A 12,726-nucleotide genomic window follows, 5' to 3' on the forward strand; every position below is an offset into this window, starting at 1 on the left:
CGAACCTGATAAAACGCCCCCCTGGTCACGGCCGCCAACTGGTCATCCAGTGTCAGCCGCGAGTCCAGGAGGACACCCAGATTGCGCACCCTATCCGAGGGGGCCAAAGTTTCGCCCCCTATAGTCAGCGATGGAACCAGCTGACTATGCCGAGGCGCCGGTAGCCACAGCCACTCGGTCTTGGAAGGGTTGAGCCTGAATCTGTTCCTCCCCATCCAGACCCTCACGGCCTCCAGACACCGGGTCATCACGTCAAGGGCATTGTTGGGGTGGCCCGGGGTGGATATGTACAGCTGAGTATCATCAGCGTACTGATGGAAATCCACCCCAAAGCCACGAATGATCCAATTTCCAATTTTCCAATTTCTGCTGCTTCAGTGGCTTGGAAGAACTCTGTGCTGCCTAGTGAACATGCTGTCTCTTTCTCCTGTAGAATTGTTAAAATGTAGGTAAAACAATGGTAGCCTCTCGAGTATACAGTATATCCTTTATAAAAAGTCTTTGACTATTATAAAAAGTCAAACAATGGTTAAAACAGATTTAAAAATAGGTTAAAAATGGGTTAAAATAGGTTAAAATGGGTTAAAAATGGGTTAAGAGTAAGTTAAAACACAGTGTTAAAAAGGGTTAAAAAGTTAAAATAAAAATAAAAGAAAGCTTTTACTTTTGGAGGAGTTTTTTACAGCCTTTGCTGCCTGTCCACCATCTTGGCTCCTCCCCCCCAATGTTATAGTCACATTCCTTTATAATCCCTCCTTCCCTACTAAAGATGTTTGGAATGAAACCATCCTCATCCATGACCATGATGACTTGGGTAGGGTAAAGTGCTCCTGTTGTCAACCATGCAGTTCTGCCAACATCTCTATACACTACACCACAGACCCTTGGATGTGAGAGTTTCTGTATGTTCCTTTGGTACAAGGAACTAGTTAAGTTTACTACTTGTACACTGCTTTCATTTCTGCTGAACAATAGTATTCTTGCTAGGGATGCTCAACCTCATTGCAGAGTTGCAATTTCATCTATGGGACCTTTAATTTACTATGCTCAATAAGGAATCTGGAGCAGCCATGACTGTTAGCCACATTGAGAACATTGAGCCTGATCTATCTTATTGAGGCCCTAATGGCCATGAAAAGTCATACCTTAGAATTGGTTTTTGTTCTGGGGCAGACACAATGTAATCTGAAAATGAGGAATATTGAATTTCACCCTTTGTAAATTATTGGGCAGATTATTGCTATCTAGTATAACCTTTTGCAGGAAAAATGTATTCATTCATTCCTTTCATTTTTATTTTTATATTTTCCCCACAACAACCCTACGAGGTGGGTTGGGCTGAGCCCTATATAAAAATGTGATCAGTAAGGATCACATTAGATAAGTCCACCTCAGGTTCCTGATGGATTCTGCAGATTTTAAATGCTCTCTTTATACCTAAGAAGCGTGTATATTCATTAGATACCCTCACTCTATGAATCTTCTGGGCAGCAAAGATTCAGTGAGCTGAATAAATAAATTGAGACATTATTTATTCTTCTATTAATTTATGTATCTTTTTATCATTATTATTTTATTTATATTATAATTTTATTTTGTGTGTTTTGCTAACAACAAAATTTTCATTCTTCCCACTCCCAAGACTATTTCCCTTTTATTCCCTATCAGTATAGGATGCAATGATACTGAGATTCTTCAATACTTTATCTTCTTCCACAGATTAAAAGAAAGCTCAATATTTTAAAAAGAAAAGTGGATAAAATAATTGAGGAAGATAAGTCATCAAAGTAATTAACAGTGATATCTCTGCAAAGTTATTTTTATTTTATGATTTAACTATAAAGGTTCAGACTCCTCTATAAAAAACCAGATGCAATCAGTAGAATTTGAGTAGGTAGACATTTCTAAGCCTTGCAATGAGTATATTAAGCACCATTATTTTACACAATCCATTTTCTCCCTGAATATTAAAAAAAATTAAAAAGTAAAAGATGAATATTTGAATCCCACCCATTTTGGGACACACTGTATCCATTAAAATGATTATGTTTAGCTCAATGTGCAAATCCAGCCCTGATATTTTACACCTGAATTTAATTTGAAAACCTTAGATTCTAACAAAAAAATTGTTTTCTGCAAGCTTGGATGCAACCTATTTTGAAGACGACAATAACAGAAGCTTCTTTTCCTTCACTGCACTTAGATTTATGGTCTAACTGAGGGATTAGCTGTGAGCTTTGACTCTCCTGTGTAGCTGAGCAAATGCTGCAGCCAGTTAGCTCACCACTTTTATGGCTGATTGAATAGGCTTGCCAAATGCAATCTCATTTATAGAGTTTACATCAAAATATTGATTGCTATCCTCAAACCTTGTTTTGTTTTCTAGTTCCATGAAATCGTGTCTTAAAGAGAAAACAAAACAGTATCCCAAAAACAAAGTTACAAAGATGATACCATCATCAGTTTGGAGAAATAGGTTTCTGAGTTTTAGTGCTTACTTAGATCTCCAGCTTTATTTCTTTGCTTTTGTTTTGTTCTCAAAACATATAACTCAGTGCTCACTGTCCAAGGTGTGCCTCTGGGGGGAGACACAGTCTGTAAAGTGTGTGGTGCCTAGCACAAAAAGAATGACACCTTTATTCCAAAGTTTTAGTGATTCTTTTAATGTGAACATTGAAATATGCCCACAATTGTCTGTCCTTAGTTTATTCCTGTAACCCTTCATTTGGTCTCTTTGACAGTACTTGCAAGTCATCATAATTGTAAATGGAATGATATAGCTACCACAGTTGGCATTTTAGTCCCCATAGATAAAGCAAATGACTCATAAGGAGTAGTTTTTATTTAGAAATAGATAGAAAAAAATACTCTTCTCTGTCAGGCATTGCTGACAGAAAGGTATAGAATTTTTCTCAAGGTTTAATAAGAATTACAGTGTCTTTTTTTAATTATAGCACTCCAGCTTTAAGTTACCACATCTTTGGTTATTTCTTCATAAAATATTCTATAACAGAAATTATTTTTGGTGAGAAAACAAGATGAAATTAGTTATTTTTTTTCTTCCTTTTTATTATTCTTTTTTTAAATTCAGTTTAATTCAGAATCACAAAGCTATTTCTCTAGGATCATTTTACAGCATTTTTAAGTAAAGTCATAATCACATTTTGAGCGTTTAGTCAAAGTGATTTTACTATGAACAGCATTTACAGCTAATGGAATTGATTTAGATGAGTGTTTGCATAGCTGAACAAAGAAAAACTTTGCAGATTTTAGTTGGATTTTCTAATTAAAAGAGACTGCATTCATAAACCACACTATTTATGACTTTCATATTTCTGATTATTTTTTTTAATGTAAAAGTCCTAAGAGGGACCTGCAGATGAATACTGTGTGATTGTCAATCTAAGTAAAAGCTTTCCATAGTCTGCTGACTGCTGCAGTTTGAGGAGGGGGCAGTCAGTAAAAGCCAAAGAAGTCAGAGTTACACTGGTTTAAGTACAGCATTTAATCCCCAGACAGAATCCAGGCACCATATAAAAACAGATTAAACATCTCAGGCTGCTAATCTTATGTATATGTACTATGAAAGTGAACTGATTCCTCTGGGATTTATTTGTGAATAAAGCTATATGGGATTAGTCTGGCAGCTGTTATCTATGCACATTATAAAATGAAGTTTTAGAGTGGACTGTAGCTCTAGAGAAGTTTTACCTTTAACAGCCCTTTATGTTACATATACTGTAATATGTGAATATTCCATTCACTATTCCATAGGGGTTTTCTTTATTTCCTTTCTTCCACACCTTAAGTGGAACTTAAATTTAAAAAGTGATATTTTTTATCCACAGCTTGAAGCAGCACATTCTATTTTACCTTCCTATCTATCCTCATTTTACCAAAGCATACACTGCTGAACCAAAGGTGCTTTTTCAAAAGGCAACTGGACTTAGTTTTTCTTGAAGACATTTCACTTCTCATCCAAGAAGCTTCTTCAGTTCTGACTGAATGGTGGATAATGGAAGGATTTATATTCCTTGCAGTCATCTGGCCATCTGGTCCAAGAAGGTTCCACACTCACTTGCACTATTCAGGTGACCCTGAGGGCATAGATAAACCATATGACCTCAACAACTCTCAAAAAGAGTACTAACAAGAAGATGAGTGCAATGATTTTTTCCACTCTCCACCATTCAGTCAGAACTGAAGAAGCTTCTTGGATGAGAAGCAAAATGTCTTCAAGGAAAAAGCCTCTTTGGGACAACCATGACCTAGATTACTGAGAATCTTCTTAGACATACAAGGCTATAAGTGTTCTTAAGGGGTTCTAGAGAACATTCTTATGAACCCACCACCATACACAACTCACCACACTGTAGTTAAGAAATTATGACTGCAAAGCTAAGAGTGGGGAATCAGCAAAATGTATGACTATTCTTGTTAGTATTTCATCTGGCTCACGGATAACTGAAGTATACAATATGCTTTGATTGAAATTAGCATACTTTTAAAATGGCAGTCAGTCTGGTGTAGTGGTTAAGGCACCAGGCTATAAACCACAGCATAATGAGTTATAGCCCCACCTTAGGCATAAAACCCACTAGATGACTTTGGAACTTCCAGTCCCAGGATAAAGGCAATGGGAAATCATTACAAAAAATGCTGCCAATAAAATTGCAGCATCCACTGCAGAGTGGATCTGTTGAGACTGTTACCAGAGTCAAGACTGACTCAAAGGGATAAAAATTAAATTTAACAGAGCATAGATTAGGAAAAAATGTTTTTCTAATTAAAGAGATAATGCTATTATCAATAACCTTTAACAACTAATTTAGTATATTGTTTTTATAGACAATTCACACATATATAGCTCATTTTATGCCCAATCATCATACAGCTTTTTTCTTGGATATGAAATATTTATTTACATGAATCATGTTCTTAAGAGAGGGATGGAAAGAAAGATATGTTTCTAACAGTTTGCCTATGTGAGTACCCTTCTATTTTACATGCTATAGATCCAGTTCCACTATGATAACAGGCTAATTATCCTATTATATACATGTCATTGTATATTTATTAGACAGGAACAGAGTGTACTATCCTCATGCAAATTATACTGTTTGCATTGGATATAACTCTGAACCATGACATAGTACTATGTGAATGAGCTAGCCTGAAAAGAAATTATGATGAGTTATAAAACAAAATAAATACATAATATTGTAAATAAAAATTGTTTGGCAGCTGTAATCCCCTTCTTCTTTACATTGTGGGAAAATCCACCTGAATGCACATGAATATGAACTGATTAGCTAGACCTTTTTTTCCCTTGTGATAATGAGTTCACCAGCTATAGTTTGGAAGCACTTTAATTGGTTTCAACAAACTGATGAGGTTAACAGGTCAATTGGTTTGTTTGTGTGTGTGTGTGTGTGTCTAAAAGGCTGTACACACAACTGAGCAGCTTATTGGCATTTCCTTGTCAAAGTACCAAGACATGTTAAATTAAAAAAAAATATATTCCACAAGAATTGTCAGAAACTTGCTGCAGTGTAAATATCCCATATGTACACAAGACATCCCACATGTTACAACCTAAGGGTTAAATGGTCTAATGACATATTTGCCCATTACCAAAACAAAATAACAAAAATTAGAAAGGAGAGATGGCAATAGAAAAAGCAATCTAAAAAAAAAAGAGAGAGGAAAGAGGTTAACTGAAAGAATCTTCCTCTCTTTAAAAAAAAATAAGGATTGGAAGAGGATGCCAGCATTGTTAATTAAGCTTGAGAATCCAGAGAACTGCTGAAGAAGGTGAAGGGTACTTTCTACTATCAATTCAGGAATTCCTTTCCAACATTCCTTCTTTTCTACAATGCAACATGTCTATTTTCTTCTCTCTTCCCTTCTAATGGTGTGGTTTCTACAGTATCACAATAGTGATTGCATTGTTTCTGGCTTATTTAAAATCTAAAATTGTATATTATAATATTTATTATATTTATATATAATTTATATATAATATAAACACTAGGAAGGGAATTATCTCCCCCACACACACAAGTGTTAAGGATCAAAATGGAAATTACCTGTGTTTCAAAAGACTTGCCAGTTTGAAAAGATTTTTAATGCAGCCAAATGCCTGAAGCATATTCAATGAATAAGATGGATTTAGAATTTTACTAGTATGGAACCTTTTCCCAAGAAAGTCAGGCTTCATTAAGTTAAAACATTTTTTTTAAAAAACAATACATTATTTTAAATATATGAAATCATTTCATAACTAAAAAGAAAGCATGATTCAATACATCTCAATTCAAAAGACTGTATTCTCTATATTATAATGTTACAAGACTAACTACTTAATAAAACTAATTTTACTTTCACCCAATGGACCTGAAATATTTCCCCCTCCCCAACAGGAAAAATGTAGAATATGAAGTATTCATTGCCTAAGATATTACGGGGTGAAATTGTTCATGGTAATCAAATTTTATGGTTTATGATGTTGTGTGAATATAGATATTGAAGTAGGACATCTGTATAGTGATAAGGACAGGGTTTCAATAGGGAATATTGGGAGAGTCAGCATCCCTTTTACTTACAGTGCCTTCAAGTCTAGGGGGCTGCAGCAAATTTGAACAGAAAAACCCCATTTGTACAACATCAAATGGAAGTGACACAGACCTAGACTCAAAGATATTTATTGGGGGGGGGGAGGAGAAAGAAAATATCAAAACAAGCATCATGATGTCCTTCAAGGTGTTATGGAATAAATTACTTATTGCTTTTATCAGGGCTTTTTTTCTCGGAGAAAAGGTGGCGGAACTCAAACCTGGCCACGCCCTCATCAAACCCTAGGACCGCCCCTTTAGAGAACAGGAATGCAAGTAAAATTTGGGAGGGGCTATTTCCGGTGTGGGAGGGGCTATTTCCGGTGCGGCCGGCCCGGAAAAAGGTGCCGGAACGCGGTTCCGCCGCGTTCCGGCTGAAAAAAAGCCCTGGCTTTTATCTGAAAAGAACTATTTCATGATACACTTTACATCATGCTATCAATGCTTTCATATTGTTATTTTGACATAAACTTAGTATGCTTTCCCACTTTCAGATTTTTTTTAAAGAAAACAGGTTAAACATTAAACAGATTGATTCTGTTTACTTACTGTATAACATTCAAGAGCACAAAATTTCATGACCATTTTTTCATACCTAATATCTTCATATCGGATTCTTTTAAGTGTATAAAAATCTTTACATTACAGCAATGTTTTTTAATATTTAATAAGTTGATTTTAAAGTATTGGAATAAAATATACAAAGAACTATAGGAATAATGTAAATTATTTTTCATCTCTTTTTATCCAACTGTCTATTACAGTGATGGCGAACCTTTTAGAGACCGAGTGCCCAAACTGCAACCCAAAACCCACTTATGCATCGTCGAGTGCCGGGTGGGTGTGGCCCATTGGGTGGGCGTGGCCAATTGGGTGGGCGTGGCCCATTGGCTGGGCATGGCTGTGGTGGTAATGGCAGACTGGGTGGGACTAAAAAGTTCAGTCAATCCATTCCAACTTTGCAAGACCTTTTTTTCCCCGTGAGAAGTTAAAATTGACTGATTGAACCTTTTTTTTTTTTTTGCACATGGCAATGGAGACCTAAAGCGAAAAGGTTTTATAAAACCCAGCTGAAGGCCTAGGACTGGGGCGACGGCGCGGGTGCCCACAGAGAGGGCTCTGAGTGCCGCCTCTGGCAACCTTGCAATAGGTTCGCCACCACTGGTCTATTATTTTCTTTTCTTTCTGTTATACTACTATGCCTTATACTCTACATCAGTACATTTAAAACCATCAGAGTGCAAAGTCCACTTTATTACATGTAGGATGAGATTTTGATTTCACTGAACTGGAGAAGAGGAAAAGAAAGATATACAACATTTCATGCAATGCCTGAAATCACAACTCACAGCTTAATATAAGAATGTGATGATTGTTACAATTTCACTCACTGCCATGTGTGTGTTTGTGAGTGTGTGTCTGTTCTTGCTGATCCAGCATTATCTTTAGCTTTTCCCAAACCAGGTTACATTTCAAAAATTGAGCCATCTGTGTGAGATACCTTGCTCTTGAGTGACAGGAGATCAGAATGAGATCAAGGAAATATTATTACTTCTGATTTGTCACAGAAAGCAATGTTCACCTGAATTTATTACTAGCACTTAAACTTGACACAGGATCAAATTGTACCATTAGTTCCACTTGGGAAAGTGTGTTAACTTCAAGTTAATATATTTCCTGGTATCATTTCTTGAAAAATTAACTCAGGAAAAGGGTTTAAAAATATATGCAGGCTGTACTTTATAATACTGATATTAAAACTGATGAAATAGTTAACAAATGTAATTAATAAAATATTTAAAAGATAATATTTATATCATCCAATACACAGATTTCACCATGGGTTGAAGCACCACAAACAAAATCTGTGAAGACATTTTGGGGAAGACATAATGTTATTAACCAAATGTTTTATTTATATATGATTAGATTTAACATCTTTTCTTTACAACCATGGTAAACAATTACCTCTAAAATATTTAGCATGTCCTTTATATTTATTGGAAAAATAGAAGATAATTTGCAATCTGAAATATTAGTTTAAATGTCTAATTCTAAATAATTAATATTTGGAAGCAACATTGTTCTAACGCTTCATCTAGAAAAAGTCTTAATAATTTTTAGTTCTGTTTGAATGGTATGATGAGTCAGGAATTATTAAGTGCAATTAATCCACCCCTTTGCACACATTTGAGGATAATGATTTATTCTGAAGTTCTCTTTCTGCAAAAGAGGCAGGTGGGGGAGACAAGGGGGTCATGGTAGCCCAATCTGAATTAAACAGTTTTGAGCTTTTCTATTCTACTGCTTTTTTCCCATTATAGCATTTGATCATGAAACACAAAGTTATGATGATGATGATGACGACGATGATGATGAAAATCATGAACAGAAAGCTTACAGAAGCTCTATTTTTGTAAGTTTTCAGGATTAGCTAAAGACAAGATCAGATTTTTACAAATTTATATAGCCACCCATCTTACAACAAGTGATTCTCGGCAACATACAACAAAGCTAAAAAACCACAATTAATAAATATTAAACAATTATAATTATTAAAATATGTAAATACTATAACAAGATTAAGAAGAATGAATTTTATTAATTCATTTTATAGGCATTTATGTAATTTATTCAAATTCTTAAAAAACTATCATGCTTTCCATATGCCTTTCTCAGGGCCCACAGCATGATTAGATGATAATGAAGGTAACAGTTCCATACATTCTGAATTCCTGACATATTTCAACATGAATTTTGGAACATAAAGTCTGAATAACTAAAAAAAATTGCTCAGATAGAGGAGAATTTGTATAGCTCAGGGTTGAAATTAGGGGTCTTTGGTGCTATTTGAGGTTGGTTTACTGCAGACATTTCATTACCCAAACTAGGTAACATTATCAGTGCTAATAGAGAGTGGGTCTTGCTCTCATTTTTATACTGTATTCTAGTGGTTTGCCTTGTCAGTGTTTGTAATTCTTTGGTTGAGCTGTTTACTGTTAGCTTGTTTGAGAGTTCCTTGATTGGGGTATTGTTAGTCTAATGTTAGTCTCTGCTCATTGGGGTATTGATTGCTGGTGAGGAGGTGTTCTGATCTTTTTGTTCCCTTTTTGGTTTGTTGATTGTCTCTTTTGAATGGTATATTGATGTTGTTTATGTCTACATACCTGTTGATGGCCAATTTGTCAGAGTGTCAGGCCTCCAGGCCTTCTCTAGTGTTTTTGGACTTGACTTGGTCTAGGATGGTTAGTTTCCCAATTGAAACTATGATTAAGTCAATCCAAATATTGTGAAAATAAGGAGGTTTCATTATGTCTTTTTACTGCTACTTGGAATTCATGAATATGTTCTGCTAATCTTCGGCTGTTTGTTTTACATAATGGCTGTTGCAGTGTTTACACTATATATTGTAGATCACTGTTTTTTCCCCTGGGGCTGCTGCATCTTTTGGTTTGCTTAGGTTGTTTTGGAGGGCTTTAATTGATTATGTGCTATGCTGATGCCATGTGATTGTAAAAGTCTGTTGTGGTTTCTGCAATGTTTTTGCTATATGGCAGTTTTATCCTTTTTACAGTGTTTTATTGGTTGTGCTATGTTGGGTTGAGTAGCCGAGAATTTTTGATGAAATTCTGTGGATGTATATTTTGTTGGAGGATGTTGTCTAGATGATCTGTTTCCTTTGTCTGCTGTTCGGGGTTGCTGCAATGTGTTTGTGCTCATCTGAATAGCGTTCTTATACAGCTTCTTGTGGCAGGTTGGGGTGTTACTTTGGTAATAGAGCACTTGGTTGATGTGAGGTAGTTTTTCAATAAACTTTTATTTCTAGTTTGCCAAAACTTTCTGCTGATAAGAATACGCAGGAAGGATAGTGTTGTTGTCTTCTTCTCTTGTGAATTTTATATCTTTGAAGATGTTGCTGGTTTCATATGTGCTCTCCAGTTGGTCCTTTTTCTTATGACAAAGGTGTCATCTATTTACAACCTTGGGTTGTATGTGTGGGAGTGCTATCATTTCAAGGCAGAGTCTAAGAGTCCGGAAAATGGTGATCCCAGTGGCTGTCCTTTGGATTTGTTGATGTATTTGTCTGTTGAAAATATGTGGTTAGGCAGAGTTTGTTAAGATCCATGATTCTAATGTTCTCTCAGAAGTGCTCTCTCAGAAGCTGACAGCATCTGCCTTGCCATTTTATTGCTACATGTGACAATATATATGCAGAGGGGATATAGTAAAGAATATTTTTGAATAGAGTAGAGTAGGTACTTTGATTCTGCCTTTAAAAATGTATATACTTCTCTGCATTTTTGTGTTAGCTGTAGTTCTTTTATCATAAACTCTGCTTTCTTTTTTTTACAGCCACAAGTATGGACTTTGAGAAAATGTTCCCCAACTAACAGATATAGGGGAGTTTTCTATCTCTTCCTTTTATAATTCTTACCCAAAACACTTTAACAAATCCTGCTGCCAATTTTCCAACTATCAGGAAATATTGGATGTTTTCATTCCATCATAGATCTTATAATAGAAGGAGATAACCAGGCTGATCCTTAGTGCAGGGTCAAACACATCATCAGGTTGGAGTTGAAGAGACCTAACTTAATCTCTCATTGAAGTGTGTTGACTCTTATCTGGCATTAATTTGCCATGGGCATTAGTAGATCAGATTCTTGTGAATAGGTAGCATGAAATAAATTTGTAATGCTATACTGGCTCCTGATTTTCTGTTCCCGACACTACTATTAGGACATTTCTGCTTAGGATCAGCAAACAACTTTACATTGTTATTTTTCATTCATAGCCACAGGCTTTAATAGTTTTTCTTTACTACTGTATTTATACAAAATAGTGACCCTACAAAAGGATAGGCAGATACATAAAGGTGGGTGACTAAGTTTTCCCAACAATAACCACTGAACTCAATCTACTGAAATTTCAATATCCAGAGGCTTGTTCAATATTTCTCTCATCCAGCCCAACATTTTCCTTAAAGGGACAATACATTTTTAGCCACATAGTACTTATGCATACAATCCAACTTTTCCTTTGATATTGGTAAAGCTGCTTTTCCTTGCAGAAATTCTTCTGGCAATTTATACTTTTGGATTTACTTGTTGTCACTTCCAGATCCAACCAGCTCTTTGTTGGCATTCTAGTTCTGCTGGCCTGATCTATTGTTCTCCCTGTCTCATGCTGGGAGCTTTTGCTCATTTATTCTCATTCTTCTTTCTGGCTGACACATGGAATGATTTCCTTCTGAGGAGAAATTCACTTGTTGATCCATGACTGTATGCTTCAGGCAGTTTTGCCAGCAGGGCATATAGCAAGAAGACAAGCATTGTGTATTCTTTCATTACCTCTTATTTGTGGGTAATCTTTCGCCCCCCCCCCCCCCCGTTTGTATAATTGGAGCCCATTATTCTTATCATCTGTTAAATTTCCTGATTTACAATTCTTTCTTTCACAGTGTAGGTAGCCCTCAGTTAATGTGCAATTATTCAGTGATAGTTAGAACTAGTACTTACAACTGGGTACCATCCATGATCTGCCCAGCACTTTGCATACACCCATGTGCATCCTCCCCAAAACATGCAGTAACCTTGCATATACAACTTCACATTATTGTGTACCATTGTGTCTTCTCCTTGCACCATGCCTCTCATGCATCCTACATGAACCTTCCTGATGCATGTTACACCTCTCATACACCTTCTTGCACCTCCTCTTCAATCCTCCCTTGACTACTGTACTAAGGAGGCTGCATAAGGAGATGCACAAGTTACTATATAGATTATGGAGGGTGCATGAGTGCAAGGTGTTCAAGAGGAGTTGCTTGCCTCAAAAAGGCAGTGGTGGGATTGTTAAAATAGCATTTGAAAAAAGCAGAGTCTATGTGTGCATCTGCCTCACGCTTACCCCGTGTCCGCCATGCTCTCCACGGTGCATTGCAGTTGATCTGAGGTGGCCGGCCAGGCACAGAAAAACCACTGAAAACAACAGAGTCTCTGTGTGTGCCTGCTACATGCTCACCTGTCATGCTGCGAGGCTCATTGCACCTAGTGTGTGCCGAGTCTTGTGGTTTCCTGCAGCAAGCGACAATGCTGGCGCGACAAGCCTT

Source organism: Protobothrops mucrosquamatus, unplaced genomic scaffold (assembly GCF_001527695.2).
Source record: "Protobothrops mucrosquamatus isolate PMUCROS unplaced genomic scaffold, P.Mucros_1.0 scaffold_185, whole genome shotgun sequence".
In the NCBI taxonomy this organism is placed as follows: Eukaryota; Metazoa; Chordata; class Lepidosauria; order Squamata; family Viperidae; genus Protobothrops; species Protobothrops mucrosquamatus.